The following is a 15,767-nucleotide window of genomic DNA, read 5'->3' on the forward strand; positions in this document are numbered from 1 at the left end:
CTGAGTCCCCCCTTACTCCGTGACAACTGGTGGCAGCGGCGGGATCTACTGCACCCCGTGGATGGCGCTTCCTGCAGTAAGTGACTGGGGAGAAGTAAAACGAAGGGGGATTGAGGGGGACCAGGCGTGCTGAGGAGTCAGAGAGAGACGGTTATCACCCCTGGGAGTGTGTGACCAGCGAGAAGGTCTTTTGCAGTAACAGGGTCCCCCGGGGGATCGCAGCGAGTGGTCCCAGGGGCGGAGGAGTCTGCAGCTCGACCCTGGCAGAGAGGTGGTGACCTCGAGAAGGGCTGGCACACTAGGGGTCTCCCTGGAAACTGTGGGGAGCGGTGGGCACACAGGCCTGTGAGTGGCCAGCAGGAAGATGTATGCCAAGCGGCTTAAGAGCGACCTGGTGGAGCTGTGCAAGCAGAGGGGGGTGCGCATTGGGAAGCTCACCAAAGAACAGCTCATTGCCCAGCTGGAGAAGGGAGATCGCGCGAATGAACTGATCCCTGTCTCTGAGGGAAGCAGCCTGGCAGATGCAGCGCAGGCCCCAGTGTCTGTCCCAGCTGGGAGTGGTCAGCCGGCTGCTGAGGGCTTCCAGAGACCCCTCCTGCCTATGCCTAGGGGAAGGGTGGGGAGGAGCCCAGCAAATACCGAGGGCGCCGTGACCCCCACGGCCAGCAGGGGATCCTCCCGGCGACACTCGCCGGCCAGCAGGGGATCCTCCCGGCCACGCGCAGCATCCGTGGAGCGGAATGGGCTGGAATGGGAGAAAGAGCTAAAACTGAGAGAGCTGGAGGATCGTGAACACCAGAGGCAGCATGAACGGGAGGAGAATGAGAGACAAAGACAGCATGAAGAGAGACAAAGGCAGCATGAATGGGAGGAGAAAGAGAAACTGAGGCAGCATGAAGAGAGAGAGAGGCATCGTGAACGGGAGGAGAATGAGAGACAGCGTCAGCAGGAACTGGAACTGGCGAGGCTGAAGGGCCGCGAGCCCCGGCTGCGGTGAGTGAGGGGGAACCCAGGACTGCACGGAGCTTTGATAAGTGCATCCTGGCCCCACGCAAGGAGGGGGAGGACATGGATGACTTCCTGGATGCCTTTGAGACGGCCTGCGAGCTGCACCAGGTTGATCCTGCAGACAAACTCCGGGTTCTCACCCCCTTACTGGACCCCAAAGCCTTGGCCTTGTACCGCCAACTGGAAGAGGCGGAAAAAGGAGACTATGAACTATTCAAAAAGGCCCTGCTACGTGAGTTTGGGCTGACTTCTGACATGTACCGGGAAAGGTTCCGGAGTCAGGATAAAACCCCTGAGATCTCATATCTGCAACTAGCCGTCCGCATGGAGGGATACGCCAGCAAGTGGGCAGATGGGGCCCAGACGAAGGAGGACCTGGTTAAACTGCTGGTACTGGAGCAACTGTATGAGCGGTGCCCATCCGACCTGAGGCTGTGGTTGAGGGACAAAAAACCAGAGAACCCGCGACATGCAGGCCGGCTGGCCGATGAGTTTGTAAAGAGCCGGTCAGGGGCTGGCAGGGAGGAGTCCCAAAGGAACAGTCCCACCACAACGCAGAGCGAGAGTCACCATGGGCCATCCCAGCGGGAAAATACGGAGAAACCTCACCAAAGGGGAAGATCCAGCGTCAGGTCCATCCAACCCACTTGAGGGAACCCCTGGGACATGGTCTGCTATCACTGTGACCAAAGAGGTCACATACGGGCCCAGTGCCCCAGGCTCAGGGACAGACTGAGCAGACCAAACCCACAGAGGGTTGACTGGGTAGAGACCCAGCCAGGCGAGAGGCAGCACTCCCAGGGAAGGGGGGCTGGCAGAGTACCACCTGCTAAGGAGGGAGGAGAGCTCCAGGCCTGCTCCTCTGCGGGGCGGGATGCTCCAGACTCAGGGTTTTTGGTTTATACGGTGGGCGCGGGGCGGTCCCTCCGGAAAGAGTACCTCGTTCCCCTGGAGGTGGATGGGAGGAAGGTCGATGGATACTGGGATACGGGCGCAGAGGTGACGCTGGCCCGGCCCGAGGTGGTGGCCCCAGATCAGGTGGTGCCCAACACCTACCTGACCCTGACGGGGGTGGGCGGGACACCAGTCAAAGTGCCCGTGGCGAGGGTACACCTGAAGTGGGGGGCCAAGGAGGGCCCCAAGGACGTGGGGGTACACCCGTATTTGCCCACTGAGGTGTTGATGGGGGGGGACCTGGAGGACTGGTCAAGCAACCCCCAGGGTGCCCTGGTTGTGACCCGCAGTCAGAGCCGGCGAGGGGCACTGCGCCCTGGCCTTGGGGAGGGTGCCTTGCCCGAGGCGCAGGACCCTAACCTGGTGGGGAGGGAACACCCAGGGACACGGCTCAGGGAGGCTGCGGCTTCAGACCCAGCCGGCGAGAGAGAGCAGGTGGCCATCCCTGTCCCAGCTGCTGAGTTCCAGGCCGAGGTGCAGAAAGATCCCTCCTTGCGGAAGATAAGGGACCTGGCCGACCTCGGTGCGGTACAGACCATGGGGAGAGGCGGCCGGAAAAGGTTCCTGTGGGAGAAGGGGTTCCTGTACCGAGAATGGGCTCCCCCAGGGAAAATGGAGTCAGGGGGGATCAGGAGGCAGCTGGTGGTACCCCAGAAGTATCGCCGCCAGCTGCTGTACCGGGCCCATGACACCCCCCTCTCAGGGCACCAGGGAACCTGGCGTACCCAGCAGAGGCTGCTACGGAGCTTTTACTGGCCTGGGGTCTTTGTTACTGTCCGGCAGTACTGCCGATCCTGTGACCCCTGTCAGAGGGGGAGGAAGGCCCGGGACAAGGGGAAAACGGCTTTAGGACCCTTGCCCAGCATAGAGGAGCCTTTCCAGAGGGTGGCCAAGGTTAAAAGGGGGGCTCTGAACCAAGAGAGCCCGAAGCACAGACCTCCAGACTGGAGCGCTGGGAGAAGACCCCAGCCCAGTTGGAACCCCAGGGGTATTGGGGGTGGGAAAAGGGCACAGGCCGCATAACCCTTCCCACATGCGAACTGCGAATGCCCTCGAGCACCCCCGACCTAAGGGGGGGCGTGAAACTGGAGGGGCCTGGTGTAATTCTCACCAAGGAATGGGAGGGATGCGGGGGCATCCATGGGAACGGGGGTAGGTTCGAACTTCCCCGGGTCACTGGCTGAAGTGACCCCGCTCAGTTCGGTCTCGAAGGGGGGAGATGTGACGAACTGGGACTGTTCTTACTGTGATCTGTAAGTGCTGACAGGGGAGTGTGGCTGGGATGGTCTGCGTTGGGGGATGGGAGAATGACCGAAGGGAAATACCTGAGCCTGTAACATGAGAACCCAGGAGGGGGCTGGGGCGAGGTGACACCTTTGCCCGGGAAACTGAACAAAGGTGGGAGGGGTCGCTGAAGGCAGAGTCTGGGGAGCTGGCTGGTGAGGTGGCTGGAGGCAGGGAGGGCTCTGACCTCTGGAGGGGGCTGGGGTGTCCGAGGACCCCAAGATGGACCTAACTGAGGGGTATCCTGTTGTCTGTGCCTGCAAGACCTGTCTCGGACTGTATTCCCGTCGTCTAAATAAACCTTCTGCTTTACTGGCTGGCTGAGAGTCATGGTGAATCGCAGGAAGCCGGGGGTGCAGGGCCCTGAGTCCCCCCTTACTCCGTGACACAGCAACAGGCTGGAAATGGGGCAAATCAAATTGCAGTCATTGATTAAAGTCAGGCCTTGGCTACACTCAGGACGCTGTGAAGCGCGAGTGTAGTCGCGCCGCCAGCGCTGCGAGAGCGTGCAGCACTGCAGGCACTGATTACACTGGCGCTTTACAACGCTGCACTCGCTGTGCTCAGGGGGGTGTTTTTTCACACCCCTGAGCGCAGCAAGTTGCAGCGCTGTACAGCGCCAGTGTAGCCAAGGCCTCAGTTAAGTAACTAGAGAGAGTGAAAACCAGTAATATGCAGCACTAATCACATGGAAAACTAAATCAGCTACATGACAAAGTAGCGGTTCTTTGAGTCAGTGAGTTTCAGCCTGAGCAGTAGTCTGAAGTCTATACAACAACCTGATGCCATTTCACAATTAAACAGATATAACACGAAGATGCACCACCGTGGCTAGGTCCAAATTATAACATATAGCACACCCTCCAAGGATGCTGTACCAAGTGGCCTTGCCCCACAGTTCCCTGAGAAAAATGTTTGTGGGAGTAAATCCATCGCTGGCTGGTCCTGCACCAATGTTTCAGAGCGTGAACCACAGACGTGGCATGTTTCAGTGTACACAAAAGCTGATATCTTACTACATTAATAGCAACCCGTCTGGCATAAGGGACTCTATTCTGTGGAAGACAAGACACAGGACCATAGATTTTTAAGTGCTGGAAGGACCAGTGTGGCCATCTAGTCTGACCTCCTGCAGAGCAAAGGCCTTAGAATTTCACCCAGCAATTCCTGTCTCAAGTCCAATAACTTGTAACTGAGCTAGAGCATATATTTTAAGACACCCAATCATGATTTAAAGATTTCAAGTGATGGAGAACCCGACAAACTTCTTGATTCACTGTCCCAGTGAGCGATATGCCCCCTCACTGTTAAAAATGTGCCCCCTTGTTTCTGGTTTAAATTTTTCAAGTTTCACTTTCTAGTCCTCAGATCTGGCATTCTGCCTTTGCCTGCTACATTAAAGAACTGCCTGTTACTCCTGAGGGCAAAATTAAAAATTCTGCACCCAAAAAAAAAAAAAAAAAAAAAAAAATTCTGTGCACAATATTTTAAAGCTCTTCAAGCTTTATTGTCAATAAATAAATGCAGAGGCTCCAGCATGCAGTGGGGAGCACAGGCCACTGGTTGTACGAAGGTGGGAATCACCCTGCAGCCTCCCTACTGCCCACCCCCAGGACACGGACTCAGTGGTGAGGCTGCACTTAGGGTGACCAGATGTTCTGATTTTATGGGGACAGTCCCGATATTTGGGTTTTTTTTTTTTAAATATGGGCTCCTACTACCTCCCACCCCCTGTCCCAATTTTTCCACACTTGCTACCTGGTCACCCTAGCTGCACCTGACCCAGCACAAGGCCTGGGCCTACTGCAGACACACCCTGGGGCCCTGCCCCTCTGCGCCAGGTGTGGGGCAGGCAGGCTCAACCAGGCAGGATCCAAGTGTGGAGGGGCTCAGTGTGGGGTGAGAGGATTCTGTGTGGGAGAATCAGGGTGCAGGCTGCTCAGTGTGGGGGGATCTGAATGCACAGAGGCTCGTTGGGGGCGGGGGTTCCAGGTGCAGGGGCAATGGGACTCTGCAGGAGCTTCCAGGTGAAAGTGGCTGGGTATCGGTGGAGGGGTCTGGGTGCGAGGGTCTCAGCAGGAGGCTCTGGGTGCTGGGGGAGTGGGACTTGGTGGGGTGGGGATCTGGGTGCAGCTAGTTGGGGGGGTCAGTGGCATGGGGGTCTGGATGTGGGGGCTCAGGGGGGTGTGGCTTGTCAGGGTGGGGGGTTGAGTGCAGGGAGCTCAGTGGGGGGTGATCTGGGTGCAAGGTGGGGGTCTGGAGGCAGGGGGGCTCCAGATGCAGGCGTTGAGGTTCAGTGGGGTGGGGTTTGGGTATGGAGGGCTAGGGGGGGGTTCTGGGTGTACAGGGTGAGACATGTCAGGGGGGTCTGAGTATGGGAGGTCCAGATGCACGGGGGTTGGGCGGATGGGGGAGCAGCTTCCCGTACAGTGACCCCTCCCCCTGCAGCTGAGGAGCGATGGGGGCAGGAAGCAGGGGAGGATGCTGAGCTTCCTGCAGCTGGATCCTGCAACATGATCAGCAGGCTGCCACAGCCTTACCCTGGTCTATGTGGCAATGCTCAGGCATCGCCCATGAACCAGCAACTTTGTGGGGCATGGTGTCAGCTTTAGATACTTCCAGTAAGACTCTCCCACTTGTACAGATGCCCTCTTTGGTCAGCTTTCCTTGCAGTCTTTACCTTTCCACTGCTGTTAATTCTTCAATATACACTCTTCCCTCTGCCGTGGGGCAGGGAAAGCTTCTCCTTAGGAGCAACGTGGCAGGGGATGGCTTTGTAACTCCAGCTCAAGATCTGACTCTCTGAAGCTGCAAAATCAGGACCAGAAGTCCCAGCCAAAATTTCCAAAACAATTTCTCGGGGGGGGGGGGGGGGGGGGGGAATCTATGACCCAGTCTCTGTCCTACAAAGTGTCTCAGCACTTCCTGTATTTCCTGCATCCCTGCAGAAATGGGGCGCGCTAGTGTGGTTGAGTGACAAGGAAATGCATATTGCAGCAATTGAAGTAAATGGAGGACAAATGGTCAGAACAATAGTTTGAATAACTACTTCCTCAAAGTACATACCTGCCAGGGAAACCAATTTCTCTTACAATAGGAGTACAAGGGAAAGCTTCTCCCCCACTGTTTTAAAACTTCCAAGTCTTGTCCAGTAGTACCGATTACCCATCTTTTTGCAACGAATTAGTGCAGGAGCATTTGTACCAGTCACTCAGTGCACAAGAAAGAATTGCCCAGCCACTTCAGCCAAGCCTGCTTGCTTTGTAAAGAGGTGCTGTTTACTAAGGGCTTGGCTACACTTGCAAGTTAGAGCACATTAAAGCAGCCCCAGGCACCCTAACTCATGATGCGTCCACACTGGCAAGGCACGTAGCGCACCCAGACTCCGTGGCTGGAGCGCTCCTGGTAATCCACCTCCCCGAGAAGCATAACGCTTGCTGCGCCCCGGCTGGAGTGCCGCAGCGCCAGTGTTGACGCCCTGATCAGCCTCCAGAAGTGTCCCACAATGCCTGTTCTAGCCACTCTGGTCATCACTTTGAACTCTACTGCCCTGCCCTCAGGTGACCAACCGTCAGACCCTGCCCTTTAAATTCTCTGGGAATTTTGAAAATCCCCTTCCTGTTTGCACAGCAAGGTGTGGAGTGCTCTCAACGAATCTTTCCAGGTGACCATGCCTCCACGCGCCAGGCGATCCCCAGTATGGAGCAATGGCGAGGTGCTGGACTTCAGTGTTTCGGGGGAGCAAGCTGTCCAGTCCCAGCTGCGCTCCAGCCGTAGGAATTATGATACACCTCTACCCTGATATAACGCGACCCAATATAACACGAATTCGGATACAACGCGGTAAAGCAGTGGTCCGGGGGAGCGGGGCTGCGCACTCCGGCGGCTTAAAGCAAGTTCGATATAACGCGGTTTCACCTATAACATAGTAAGATTTTTTGGCTCCCGAGGACAGCGTTATATCGGGGTAGAGGTGTACCTTCGGGCAGAAATCAAGGGACATGATGGAAAGGGGACATGACCGGGACGCACTGCAGTGCAGGGTTAAAGTGAAGGAGCTGCAGAATGCGTACTGCAAAGCGCGCAAGGCAAACTACCGCTCCGGTTCTGCCCCCGCGACCTGCCGTTTCTACAAAGAGCTGGACGCGATACTTGGGGGCGACCCCACCTCCACTTTGACACTGCAGAGCCCAGTTCAACAAGGCAAGAGGAGGAGGAAAGCGGGAACGAGGGTGCTGAGGAGGAGGGAGACAGCCCAGCATCCCTAGATGCATGCAGCCAGGAGCTGTTCTCAAGCCAGGAGGAAGGTAGCCAGTCGCAGTGGACAGTGCTTGGGGAAGGACAAATGCCAAAGGTGGTGCCCTGTAAGCGGCTTTTATTTTGGGAAGGAAGTTGTTTGGTGCAGGCTCTTGGAGCGAGGAGGGTTAGGGCTGCATGCATGCCTAGATGCGGAATAGGGCGTTTATGGGGCTCTCTCACATCATGGTAATCGGCCTCAGTAATCTCTTCAGAGGTCTCATGCAGAAGTGAGATTGTAACTGAGTTTACAATTTCCAAAGGCAAACTGGGATTTAGGATTGCCTCTCCGCCACATCGTTTCCACCCAGGCACTAGAGGCAGCAGTGTGGTGCTCATTTCTCCAATCTGAGCTACAGAGGTTTGTTTTTATGTATGATGAACCCAGATTCACTATAAAAAAAATTTCCCCCCAAAATCCACACCCCGGAACACCAACATCCCATAGAGCAAAAGCAGATCTAGGTAGTTATAGCTGAGCTCCTCACAACCACCAATGGATTTTAACCTCACACTGCCATGAAGGTAGATAAGTATTATCCTCATTTTACAGATGGTGAATTGAGGCACATGGTAGATTAAGTGATTTGCCAAGGTCACACCAGAAGCCTGTGGCAGAGTAAGAAACTGACCCAAGTCTCCTGATTCCTAGTTCAGTGCCTTATCCAATAAGCTATCCTTCTACCCTGCATGAGACTAATTACTGAGATCTTTGCACTTCCAAAGGAGATTTCCCCTCCAACATCTGGGTCAGCAATCACCGTGTCACTACATCCCCCACAGATGAGAAGTTCAGGTTTATGAAAGAGTTATGCTCCCGCTGGGGATTTTAAAGGCTCAGGGAGCAAAAGGCAAGATCTTGGTCCTAACAGGATCCCATCAAGACTTAGTCTAGACCACCAGTTTCTCCAGAGGTTCTTACATCCTTTTGAAACTCCCGCCCTCTGTCTGCACTATTGAGACAACCCGTGCGGATACCTCTACCATTAACAGTCAAGCATATTGCCCTTATTACTAATGTTTTAGAGATTAAATCTGTAAATACATTTTATAGGAAAACAGGAAAAATGACTACGTGCTTTTTAACCCACTTAAAGAAACACCTTAATTTGGAGCCAACTTTACATTAGTATTGATTCTTTGTGTGGACAGACTGGAGCCTTCTGCAATCTGCATTTGTTATAAGCACCTCTATCAGGAATTAGGGCCCCATTGTCCTAGGCAAGGTACAAACAAATTTACCCAGAAGGCTCACAGTCTAAGACAAAAGATTTGACTTGGGAACAGACAGGAGGGAGGAAGAAGGGATGTTAGGTTAGTTGTAACAATGATCTTAGTACTCACGAGTGATCACTAGTCTAGTGTCATCACATGGTAGTGATAAATAGGTTTCACAAAGATAGACTAAGGATGGATTTAAAAGACATAAGGCAGTGACTGCAAATTTAGATGAGGATTTCTTCTCACGAGTAATGGGAAAAGCAGACATGCAGGTTTATTACTAACCCATTAACACTAGCATGTAATTAATGCAGAGGAGGAGCCAGTGCTCATACATCATAAGAATGTCATTAAACCTGCATCATGTGCAAAGGAGACAAACCCCCATGATTTAATCAAGATGGATGGTTAAAAGGAACTGGGAGGTTTTGGAACACAGAAGTGGTCAATTTGTCTGACTTCATCAAGACGACCACCTGGAAGTAAAAAAGGGGGGCAAAAGCCAAACCCTGATTGCAGGAGCTACACATGCATTCAAAGTCAAATTTACACACATGTAACATGCATTACTTAAGACTGAAAAGCAAGATTTTTTTTAATGGAAAGAGAGGCTACCTTAAAAAGGATGTTGGCAGGTCAGCTTTGACCCAGAAATTAAACAAGCACAAATGGTTTGTTTGTATTTCTTTAAAAAGTTTTAAAAACTAAAATCACAAATTTCCATTGATTTTTAGAAATTCAATGGAAACGGGCAGGGTTTAATGTTTTTTAAGTGACGAGCAAAAGGGGAAAATGTGTTTGATTGTAAAGAAGAAACAATGCACAAAAAAGGCCTGAATTGATTTGTGTTTTAATAATGGGTTTTGTATTTTTGCTTTTTTTTTTTTTTTTTTTTTTAAACATGAGAGATTAGAGCTTTTGCTGAACAAATTCACTGACTCACTAAAGAATTAACCAGATTTTGACATCAACCAGAGCTATTGAAAGGAAACTGTTTCCCATAACTTCCAGTTCATTAACTTGGTGATGTCTCATCCCTCTTCTCTGGAATGGTTGTTGATTCCCTCCATTCTTCACTTATCCACCCTTGACATTTTTCACCCCCTTCCATCTGAAGGTCCGCCCTGCCAGCTTCCCCCTCCCCCCATGCTCACCCCCAACATCTGCTTCCTCCACTCCTGTTCTTGCATTGTGGTGTGTTCCTGGCAAAACCGCTATGACCAGGCTAATTGCATGCACTACAAATTCATTCTCTCCTGTTCTACCATCTTCCTACATGAACCACTCTGCTACTCCATCTTAAATGAATCCCATGCCTCCAATCCCAACTGCCTTTTCACCATTTTTGGGTATGTCTACACTGCAAACTAGAGGTGTATTCTTAACTCAGGTTAGCTAACTTAGGATAAAATAGCAGTGAAAACACAGCTACACAGCATGTGTTAGCATCTGGAGTTAAAGTCTATAGGGCAAGATGAACTTGCACTGCTAACCCGAGCTAAAAGACAGGTTACTGTGTCTTCATTATTATTTAAACCCAAATTAGTGAACCTGAATTAAGAATACACTTTTTTCCACAGCAGTGTAGCCCTCAATCCTCAAACCTTCCTCTCCTCCTGCATCTCGGCTTCTCTCTTGACACGGGATTTTATCAATTTCTTCCCAGGAAAAAACAAAAACCTGACATGACCGTCCCTCTCCCATCTGCTTGCCCTTTCTTTACCTTCCCCTCCCACCTCACAACTCTCGCCTCCTTCTCCCTGACCACAGACAGAAGTTTTTTTATCTTCTTTCCTTCTCCAGCCCCTCCACTTGCCTCACTGACTCCATCCCACATGCCTCACACCCAGTCTCATACCCTCCCTTACTCTTCTCCGGCTCTTTCCTCCCACTAAAACGCCCACCCTTCTCCCTCCATTACCATACCATTGCCTCTCCCCCTTTTATCTCTAATCTTATTGAATACATGATCTACAATCCCTGGCTGGAATTCCTCTCTGCCAATTCCATCCTAGACCAGGAGCAGCACTTCAGGGGAGGGGGGAGCCTTGCAGGGCCTATAGCCACCCCAAAATTTGCCTTAGCCCTCTCTCCCCACCCCACCAGCTGCCGTTCTCCGGCCACCTAGCTCTGAAGGCAGAGCAGAGGCTGCTGGCCGGGCATCCAGCTCCAGCAGCATTGGAGAATTAAGGCCAAGCACGGGGCCTAAGACTAGCCCCCCAGCCTGTGTCCCCACTAGCTGGGAAACGATGCCCAGGGTAGGTGAAGGGCTGGAGCTCTCCATAGTGGTCTAGACTGACTCACTCCGACCTGGGCTCCTGGACCCTGCCCCCCCCCCCCCCCCAATCACTGCTATCCAAGGATTCTGCTGGCCCTGGAGCCAGGTCCCCACACCCAGGCAGCTCCTGCCAGCTGCAAGCAGCAAGTGCCCCACACTGCCCAGCTCCAGTTTCAGACCTGGCTGGAGGTCGGGCCTCACGGTGGGGGGGGGGGGCACAGCTCCCCAATTTTCTGTCTGGCCCACCTCTAATAGCTTGAGAACTTTCAAAATTAGTTAACACCTATTTAAAGCAAATCCTGATAGATTTGGGTGAATAGCTCTTTCTAGAAGATTCATACACCCTTTGGGGTTGAAAAGACTCTAGTTCTCTCATCCTCCAGCAAGGACAGGGACCAACAAGACTTGATATTCCTAATTGTAAAGTTACAGAAAGCAAATGAAACTTTACAACATTTGGGCTGCTCTTATACATCATAAAAGCAGCACAAAGGGAACAATAGCTTTAAATAAACAAAGCTTTCCCAGCAATATTTGCAAGCCAAACATTCAAAGTGCCTGAAAACACTGGAACAATGACAGACAGGCTACCCAAAAAAATACAACTAGTTTTCACTGTTTAAGTGCAAGAAGTGAATAACCTCAATGGTGAAAACCGAACTGGATTTCTAGAGTGCTTCCATTTTCCTGAGTTTGAGGTGTTCTTGTTAATACAGGAAACGAGATTTGTTTAGCAGCATCTAGGATTTGTGACTTAACTGGGTCTCCAACCGTGAGCACTGTGAAAATAGAGCCTCCTGCAATCAGTATGGCTGCACAGGCCCCTCTGCATGCCTCGGATAAGGAATCATCAGCATTTTACAAACGGTGTTTAACTCACAAGGAAAGAAACTTCTTCTCCCATTTCAGACCAAGCAAAAATTCAGAATGAAGCATCGCTAAAATCCACCTCCACCCTCCCAGGCCTTTAATCTGCCCAGAAGGGCCCTGGCGAGGGCTTTACAGAGATTCGAACTCAAAGCACCAAATGTTTAGCACAATCCTCAAACCCCAAAGGCAATAGGGGCCAATGCAGGGTGGGGACTCAGCTGAGAAAAGGAGACTCAGCAACAAAACGAACCATCTGCGAAGCAAGGAGCGAGACCCAGGAGCAAAGGAGCCATGGGCAGCCCCAGGGTACTGGGGTCCCAACACCTCAGAGAGAGACAGACACAGCTTCATGTACCATCACCAGCAGGATCATGCCAGGCAGACACACCCAGCGGGATGAAAAGTGAAGCTCCTGAACTTCCTCCTGCCCCGGCCTCACTGCCCCTGGCCCCTTCCTGTACCCACCCCCCACCCGCCTCACTGCCCCTACTCCCTTCCTCTACCTCCCCCCTGCCCACCGCACTGCCCCTGGCCCCTTCCTCTACCCTCCCCCCACCCGCCTCACTGCCCCTACTCCCCCTCCTCTACCCTCCCCCCTGCCCGCCGCACTGCCCCTACACCCCCTTCCTCTACCCTCCCCCCACCCACCTCACTGCCCCTACCCCGCCTTCCTGTAACCTCCCTCCCGCCCCACTGCCCCTACCCCGCCCTTCCTGTAACCTCCCCCCCGCCCCACTGCCCCACCCCCTTCCTGTACCCCTCCCCCCACCCGCCTCACTGCCCCACCCCCTTCCTGTACCCTCCCCCCACCCGCCTCACTGCCCACCCCCTTCCTGTACCCTCCCCCCACCCGCCTCACTGCCCCTACTCCCCCTCCTCTACCCTCCCCCCGCCCGCCTCACTGCCCCTACCCGCCTCACCGCTCCTCTACCCTCCCCCCACCCGCTTCACTGCCCCTACTCCCTTCCTCTACCCTCCCCCCTGCCCGCCTCACTGCCCCTGGCCCCTTCCTGTACCCTCCCCCCACCCACCTCACTGCCCCTACCCCCCCTTCCTCTACCCTCCCCCCACCCGCCTCACTGCCCCTACTCCCTTCCTCTACCCTCCCCCCTGCCCGCCGCACTGCCCCTGGCCCCTTCCTGTACCTCCCCCCTGCCCGCCTCACTGCCCCTACTCCCCCTCCTCTACCCTCCCCCCTGCCCGCCACACTGGCCCTACACCCCCTTCCTCTACCCTCCCCCCTGCCCACCTCACTGCCCCTACCCCCACTTCCTGTACCCTCCCCCCGCCCACCTCACTGTCCCTACACCCCCTTCCTATACCCTCCCCCCCGCCCACCTCACTGCCCCTACCCCCCTTCCTCTACCCTCCCCCCGCCCACCTCACTGCCCCTACCCCCTTCCTCTACCCTCCCCCCGCCCACCTCACTGCCCCTACCCCCCCTTCCTCTACCCTCCCCCAGCCCGCCGCACTGCCCCTACCCCCTTCCTCTACCCTCCCCCCACCCACCTCACTGCCCCTACCCCCCCTTCCTCTACCCTCCCCCCTGCCCGCCACACTGCCCCTGGCCCCTTCCTGTACCCTCCCCGCGCCCGCCTCACTGCCCCTGACCCCTTCCTGTACCCTCCCCCCGCCCGCCTCACTGCCCCTACTCCCTTCCTCTACCCTCCCCCTACCCCGGCGCACTGCCCCTGGCCCCTTCCTGTACCCTCCCCCCACCCGCCTCACTGCCCCTACTCCCCCTCCTCTACCCTCCCCCCTGCCCGCCGCACTGCCCCTACACCCCCTTCCTCTACCCTCCCCCCACCCACCTCACTGCCCTACCCCGCCTTCCTGTAACCTCCCTCCCGCCCCACTGCCCCTACCCCGCCTTCCTGTAACCTCCCCCCCCGCCCCACTGCCCCACCCCCTTCCTGTACCCTCCCCCCACCCGCCTCACTGCCCCACCCCCTTCCTGTACCCTCCCCCCACCCGCCTCACTGCCCCACCCCCTTCCTGTACCCTCCCCCCACCCGCCTCACTGCCCCTACTCCCCCTCCTCTACCCTCCCCCCGCCCGCCTCACTGCCCCTACCCGCCTCACCGCTCCTCTACCCTCCCCCCACCCGCTTCACTGCCCCTACTCCCTTCCTCTACCCTCCCCCCTGCCCGCCTCACTGCCCCTGGCCCCTTCCTGTACCCTCCCCCCACCCACCTCACTGCCCCTACCCCCCCTTCCTCTACCCTCCCCCCACCCGCCTCACTGCCCCTACTCCCTTCCCCTACCCTCCCCCCTGCCCGCCGCACTGCCCCTGGCCCCTTCCTGTACCCTCCCCCCTGCCCGCCTCACTGCCCTACTCCCCCTCCTCTACCCTCCCCCCTGCCCGCCACACTGCCCCTACACCCCCTTCCTCTACCCTCCCCCCTGCCCACCTCACTGCCCCTACCCCCACTTCCTGTACCCTCCCCCGCCCACCTCACTGTCCCTACCCCCCCTTCCTATACCCTCCCCCCCGCCCACCTCACTGCCCCTACCCCCCTTCCTCTACCCTCCCCCCGCCCACCTCACTGCCCTACCCCCTTCCTCTACCCTCCCCCCGCCCACCTCACTGCCCCTACCCCCTTCCTCTACCCTCCCCCCGCCCACCTCACTGCCCCTACCCCCCTTCCTCTACCCTCCCCCCGCCCACCTCACTGCCCCTACCCCCTTCCTCTACCCTCCCCCGCCCCACCTCACTGCCCCTACCCCCCTTCCTCTACCCTCCCCCCGCCCACCTCACTGCCCCTACCCCCCCTTCCTCTACCCTCTCCCCACCCACCTCACTGCCCCTACCCCCCCTTCCTCTACCCTCCCCCCACCCACCTCACTGCCCCCACCCCCCCTTCCTCTACCCTCCCCCCACCCACCTCACTGCCCCCACCCCCCCTTCCTCTACCCTCCCCCCACCCACCTCACTGCCCCCACCCCCCCTTCCTCTACCCTCCCCCCACCCACCTCACTGCCCCCACCCCCCCTTCCTCTACCCTCCCCCCACCCACCTCACTGCCCCCACCCCCCTTCCTCTACCCTCCCCCCACCCACCTCACTGCCCCTACCCCCCCTTCCTCTACCCTCCCCCCACCCGCCTCACTGCCCCACCCCCCTTCCTGTACCCTCCCCCCACCCACCTCACTGCCCCTACCCCCCCTTCCTCTACCCTCCCCCCACCCACCTCACTGCCCCTACCCCCTTCCTCTACCCTCCCCCCACCCCCCTCACTGCCCCCACCCCCCCTTCCTCTACCCTCCCCCCACCCACCTCACTGCCCCCACCCCCTTCCTCTACCCTCCCCTCCCCCCGCCTGCTTGCCTCACTGCCCCTACCGTTCCCCTCGCCCGCCTCACTGCCCCGCGCCCCCTCGGTCTGACCGCCCCCCCCGCCCCGGCGCGGCACTCACAGGAGCTGACGCTGAGGAGCAGTAAGTGGAGCCGGCCCCGGGCCCAGCCATCGCCGCGCACCCAGCTACCCACAGAGCTCTGCGCGATGCCGCCCGCCGCTGCCTGACTGAGCCCCACCCGGCCCCGCTCACCGCCCGCAGGTGAGGCCCCACCCTTTCCCCAGGTGAGGCCCCGCCCTCTGTGCCCCCATTGGCTCCCGGCCCACGCCCACCGCCCCGTGCACCCCGCCCCCAAGTGCTGATTGGATGCCGCTACGGTGTCGTCAACCAATAATATAGTCAACCCTGTGCCCTGACTGTCTCACACTTACAGCTCCGCCCTAATTGGCTACCGGTGGGGGCCCTTAACCTCGCCCCCGTGAACTTAGTCCCCGCCCCAAGGCCCTCCCCTCCCCCCCGCCAGGACTCTCTGGTTGCCATGGTGACGGAGGCCACATTCTG

General features: G+C 56.6%; 1 protein-coding gene across 1 annotated transcript in view; it reads right to left on the minus strand.

Moving 5' to 3' along the window:
* LOC135892786 (junctional adhesion molecule A-like) overlaps nucleotides 1–15,404 on the minus strand; it is an 84,602-nt gene extending 69,198 nt beyond the window's left edge. The window contains exon 1 of the mRNA XM_065420585.1: nucleotides 15,327–15,404. The gene's annotated coding sequence lies outside the window, so the exon portion shown is untranslated. The remainder of the gene's footprint in view (nucleotides 1–15,326) is intronic.
* Nucleotides 15,405–15,767: the final 363 nt, after the last annotated feature.

This window comes from Emys orbicularis, chromosome 20 (genome assembly GCF_028017835.1).
Source record: "Emys orbicularis isolate rEmyOrb1 chromosome 20, rEmyOrb1.hap1, whole genome shotgun sequence".
NCBI lineage: Eukaryota > Metazoa > Chordata > Testudines > Emydidae > Emys > Emys orbicularis.